This window comes from Carassius gibelio, chromosome B22, assembly GCF_023724105.1.
Source record: "Carassius gibelio isolate Cgi1373 ecotype wild population from Czech Republic chromosome B22, carGib1.2-hapl.c, whole genome shotgun sequence".
NCBI lineage: Eukaryota > Metazoa > Chordata > Actinopteri > Cypriniformes > Cyprinidae > Carassius > Carassius gibelio.
Window position 1 is genome coordinate 21,409,364 of NC_068417.1, and position 6,271 is coordinate 21,415,634.

Below are 6,271 nucleotides of genomic sequence, written 5' to 3' on the forward strand. Positions count from 1 at the left end.
AAATAAAACCTTAATTAGCTTATATCCAGGTCAAAAAATGTCGGGGACAACTTAAATGAGACCCCCCAAGAAGGGGACCCAGGGGTCCAGCGTGCTTCAGTTGAAAATAATGTTCAATTAAAGTTGTTGCATACACAGCGTGAGCATTACACAACACGATCTTGCGCCCTAGTAAAAAATAAATGGATAAAAATCATTTTGAACTATTCCTCGGGTTCATATTTGCTTTCAGTAGATCAAGCATGAAACACGTCCATGCATCTCTTCCGTGGAATCAGTCCCACACTTCTAGGAATGAGGTACCCTTAAGGGTGCAGTGCATTGCAACTTTTTCATAACCCGATTTTGCTTGAAATGTATGTTATGTTAATAATAATAACAGCAAAAATAAGGTATCCCAGGTTGGTTTAAAAACATAAATATTCCAAAAAGAGTCCCGATGTCAAAAAATCCCGAATTTTAACATCTCTGAGGAAAGAAGCAGGAAACAGGCGTTATTAAACAGGTCGTCTCATGCACTGCCAAATGTTTCTATTTTTAAAAAAAATGGGCATCTCCATATACACATGCTTGCACACACACACACAAAAAATATTGTTTTGCTCCTTTGCTGACAAAAAAGCCACCGTCCCTGATATTAAATATCCACACACGTCTGTGTATATTCAAAGCGTTTAGACTTCCGATAAAAAAATTTAAAAAAAGAATCTGGATGTCCCCCTTAAGCCTTTGCTTCCAGCACAATGCTCCAGAAGTGTGTGCGCGAGCGAGCGTATGCGCGTCACGGCCGCGTTGCGTTTTAATCTTCCACGTTAATCAAAAGAGCAGCGTCCAACGCGTGCGCGGTTTGCCCATAAACCCACTCAAATCCGTGCACGAGACCCTGGTGTGCGGTTTCGATGAACTCATTGGCGTGGGAATGGGCTGAAAGTGGGAAAAACTTCTCTGGTGTTGTCGGCGGTATGGTTTTCCCCCTCTCGTCTCTCCCTGTGTACCTCCACCAGTAAACAAGTACTGCTAGTCAGCTGGGGCAGAGCGGCGGCCACGCGCAAAACACGGAGCGGAGCCGAGTGGAGCGGAGACTGTGACGCGCACGTAAAGAGAACGCAGGAGTCGTGAAGTAAATATAACGACGCCTGTCCATTGTACTCGAGGGTTAACGTTAAAAATATAGACGGAAGTTAAAACGGAGAATTTTGGTGGTTGGAATCTTTTACTGTCTATGGTTGGAATACGAATCACCGTGCAATAATTTACACGTGCAATTTTCAGCTGTATTTGTATTTATTTAGCATTTTATATTATGTGAATTTAATTATTACAAAATAAAATTAAAAATATATTTTTGATTGTTTCTGTTGTCCTAATTTGTAAGTCGCTTTGGATAAAAGCGTCTGCTAAATGACTAAATGTAAATGTATTTATTGTTAGTTAATCAAAAGTATGCACAACATTTTAAATATTTTTTTGTTGTTGTTTAATTATATTATATTATATTATATTATATTATATTATATTATATTATATTATATTATATTATATTATATTATATTATATATACATTGTACTTAGGTCTGAACAATTAAAACAGAACTTTGTTGGTTGGAATCTAAATCCATGCATTATTTCATTATATTAATTGATTTATGAATAAAAATATATGGTATTTATTATTAGTTGACAAATTAAATGGGCAACTTTTTAATGTTATTTGTGTTTAAAAAGTATTATATTATTGTCTTTCCATTGCATTTAAGACTTTACATTAAGACTATTCACTTTGATGCTTACAGTATGAATTAATGCAATATTTTACATGTAAAAATGATAAATGAGTAATTTAGTATTTGTAATAATATGCAATTTGATTTACATTATGCATTTAATATTAGTCGGCAAATAATTTGGAAAACTTTTTAAAGATGTTTGGGTTTAAAATTTATATTATATTATATTATATTATATTATGTTATATTATATTATATTATATTATATTATATTATATTATATTATATTATATTATATTATAGCCTACCTTTCCATTGTATTTAAGGCTTAACATTAAAACCGAGAATTTGGAAATTGAATCCATGCTATATTTTACATGTAAAAATTTAAATTTTAGCTCTTTTAATTATATGTAATTAAAATTTAAATATGCATTTATTGTTTACAAAATGAGAACATTGACAATGACGTTTACACAGTTTGATTGTTTTAGTGTAAAAAGTATACTTATTATATTGTATGTCATATTAAATTTCTTAATATATAGCCCAAGCTTGATGAGATGCTTGAACTGCAAAATGTGAAACTGAAATGTAAATTGTTTGTACATGATGACTTTTAATGTACTAACAAATGTGCATTGAAGGCAATGATTTGCCATTGATCGCTCCTAAAGTCAGTGTTGCACAAAGGCGTCTACTTAATGTAATTGGACAATTTAATCTGTGAAAGCACACCGGAGCAGAACATCTCGCTTGCTTTAAAGCTGTGATTAATCTATCGGTTATACAAGAGCTCATACAGTGACAGTTCCAGCATCAGTAATCCAAAATGATTTCTGTGATCAGATTACTGCCGCCCCCCTTTATCAACCCAGCCACACACACACCTGTCAGCCGCTGAACGCACATGTCATTTCCTGTGCAAAATGTAAATACATTTAAATAAATGAGTGTGTATGGATAGATAAGTACAGATGAGAAGGAAAACTACTATTGATTTACATGACCGCACCTGCACAGAGATGTTAAACCATAATTAACCAAACAAAACACACAAGCAAATGTCAAATGACTATTATTAAACATTGATGGAGCAAATATTGAATTGCCATTTCATCACTAACACGCCTTTGTCAATAATGAGAGATTTCTGCCGGTGGGATATTGACATTGTATTAGAAGAATGAATGGATCTGATGATGTCCACTTGACACAGGAATGTTTGATTAGACACTCCTGAAGTATATTTGAATACTTGTCACGTCAAAATATAAGTGCTTTCCCTCATGCATATAAAATAGCGATATTAGTTATTTTTTATCAAGTGAGCTTTTTTTTTTTTAAGATTCTTTGGTCAGTTATAGCGCCTTAAAGGAATATTTCATCCAAAAATTTTAGTTTGCTGAAAATCTACTCGTCCTCGGGCCATCTAAGATGTAGAAGGTTTTTTTTTTTCTTCATCAGGACCAATTTGGAAAAATTTAGCATCACTTTCTCACCAGTGGATCCTTTGCAGTGAATGGGTGCCGTCAGAATGAAAGTCCAAACAGATGATAAAAACATCACAATAATCCACAAGTAAATTTATAAAAACATAAATATATTTTAAACTTGCCTTTGGATAAAATACAAGTCCATAAACCATACAGTGTAAAATTCATCCTCCTGTTGTCATCTTACATCAAAATCTGATGATATTTGTGTTTAGAATATTTTGGATCATTTTTACATGTTAACGGCGTTTAATCTGCACATATTTCTCTATTGATTCAGACGAGATGGCTTTTTCTGTGGAGAAAGCAATATTATGGATAGAGGACTTGCATTTTAGCTGGAAGCGGTGACTACGTTTACATGCAGCCAATAACCCGTTTAAAACCGGAATATTAGCAATAACCCGGTCGCGCACGGCCATGTAAACACCGGCAAAAACCTGGATATGCTCATATCCCGGTTTTTAAAAACCGGAATATTTGTTCTTGTAAACGTGTTTTGGCATATCCCCATCAAAATGTGTGTTCTGCACATGTTCTATTCGCAAGGAATCTTGGTCTTTTGAGTAGAGACGGCGCATAAAATACAGGAAGAAGAATCGGAAATGAGGCATATTGCGTCTTAATGTTGTCTGTACGTCCAGACGCTAACCGTGCGTCGCCGTTTACATCGGGATATTGGCGACTAATTACACATTCCATGTACACAAGAGTAACTCTCTCTGCTCACGCATGTAAACGGGTTATCCCGAATGTTTCAGAAACCCGAGTAGTGACCTTAACCCGACCATAACCCGAATTTTAACTGCTTGTAAACGTAGTCAATGAAGTTAAAAGCATGTTAATGATGGATTTGTTTCTTACAAAAATGCAGCTCCTCGCTTCTCAGGATCTTAATTAATGGGCTGGAGTGGTGTGGATTTTTGTGATGTTTTTATCAGCTGTTTGGACTCTCATTCTGACGGCACCCATTCACCACAAATGATCCACTGGTGACCAAGTGATGTAATGCTACATTTCTCCAGATCTGTTCTCAAGACGTAACAAACTCATCTACATCTTAAGGCCTGAGGGTGAGTACATGTTCAACAATTTATTTTTTTTATTTTTGGGGGAGGTGGGGTGAACTATTCCTATAAGACAACCTCTGATCAGTTTGCGGTCTACGTGGGAATAACAAAGATGTTTGCACACATTTAGAAGTCATGATGATTTTAAAAGATTAGCAAACAGCTGTTGCCAATATAGAAACACAGCTGCTGGTTTTTTGCGGCTTGATTCATGAGGAGCTGTGTATATAAATATAAACATGTTGGCAGCACATGTCAGCGGGTTTTAGCAACTCATTTCAGTTTTCTATATCTGCATGGTGTCTATCTATCTATACTTCATCTAAACATTACCATAAACCAAATGGTCTCAAGATACACCTTGATGAGATGACTACACTTGGCCACCTCAGTCTCAAAACATGATGAGGTTATTTACCACAACACCAGGGATGGAAGACTGAGAAACCAGGTAACCGAACAGCTTCCTGAACAACTTCCTGAGTGTTGCTCACCATTAGTGTTTACAGAAGGGCAGATCCCTCATACCACCCATCCTGGAGGACCGACGGCGTAATTATACCGGCTCCTTCTGCGAGGAGCAGCCGAGGATCAAAGCAGAGGAGCGTTTCCCACACTGCTCTTCCTGCTGGGGCATGTTGCAACAACTCTGTTTAAAACAAGCCCTCTGCCCCCCGCACACCACAGTGCTGTCTTTACTCATTCACCGACTTCAAAACTTTACATAAACCCCACATAAAAAAAAGTCTCGACTCCATACATGACTCATAAGCGAGTTGTGAAATATGCACACAAAATTGTCTTTTTTTTCATTTGTTGGACACATTTGACCTTCATTTCTTCAAGTGGAACAAAACCTTTGACGTTCGAATCGACCTTGAGAAGACACAAGCTGCTTTCTGAATTCAAACATCGGTTTTGGCAGGTTCTCAGTCGTGACTAGAAATGTTATACTGTTTTTTTTTGTTTGTGTTAATCAAGTGAAAGCTTTTCCAGTTATCGGTTAAAGAACGCCTGAGAAGGCGGGTTCACAGTGTCTTAATCTCGGTGAATTCGAGTGGTTTCCAGGAGCTTTGCAGCACCTGCTGGGTTCCCCAGGGGTTGAGTGGAGGCCCGCGGCCGGGCGGAGGTGTCGCTTCAATCCCTTCACCCCAGCTAACCTGCCACCTTCCAGCCAGATCACAGCTTTCCCTGTCAGGAACCGCGAAATTAAAACTCACAGCTGCTTTATCTGCTCGCTTTACTTCAAAGGTGGGTCGACCTGGTTTTCGAAAATTAGGCCTTTGGGTCCACAGGAGTCCTGTGTCAGAGTAACCATGCTTTATGATGCATTAGGGGACTGCTAAGCTAACAGCAACAGGGGTCATAAAGAACATTATCCCAAAGTGCATAAATTTCCATGTACATCACCATTTTTTTCCCGAACATAACATTTTTGGTGAAAGACGTAATGTTGCTTCATGAAGTGCAGTTGGGTCGTTCCCACCAAGTGAATAGATCTCAGGATAGGTTCTTGAACGTTAAAAGATCCAGTTCATTCACTCAAGACTCCTACATATTCTCCATTTCAATATTCCATACTTTTCCAGACTCAGATTTCCAAACCGACTTTCAGACCATATTTAACATATATGTTTCATGAAGCATTATTTTCAGCTTTAAAGACCTATTTGGTGTAAAGTACAGTAATTAGTTAATATTTTCTCAGGGTTTTTAAAATGGATTTTCTCAATGTAACATCATACAAAATCCCTAAAATAAAAAAAGTTTAACATTCACGAAAAAAAGGTTTTGTGCCCTTGAGTACTATTCACGTGTGTGTGGGAATGTTTTGCATGCTCACGCATAATTTCTAGTTTTATATAACCCATTTCCTTTGTGCATCACGGTCATCTTGAATAAAACAATAGCATGGATGCACATCAATTAACAGAGATCGACCCGCTCAATTTTGCTTTTCTTATGGTAGTACCTCTAA

The 6,271-nt window shown here is 37.0% G+C and overlaps 1 protein-coding gene across 1 annotated transcript in view; it reads right to left on the reverse strand.

The window, feature by feature from the left end:
* The window catches only part of LOC127987380 (insulin receptor), a 73,329-nt gene extending 72,266 nt beyond the window's left edge, over window positions 1-1,063 (reverse strand). Inside the window, exon 1 of the mRNA XM_052589667.1 lies at window positions 1-1,063. This exon is cut by the window's left edge and continues 168 nt beyond it. The gene's annotated coding sequence lies outside the window, so the exon portion shown is untranslated.
* Window positions 1,064-6,271: the final 5,208 nt, after the last annotated feature.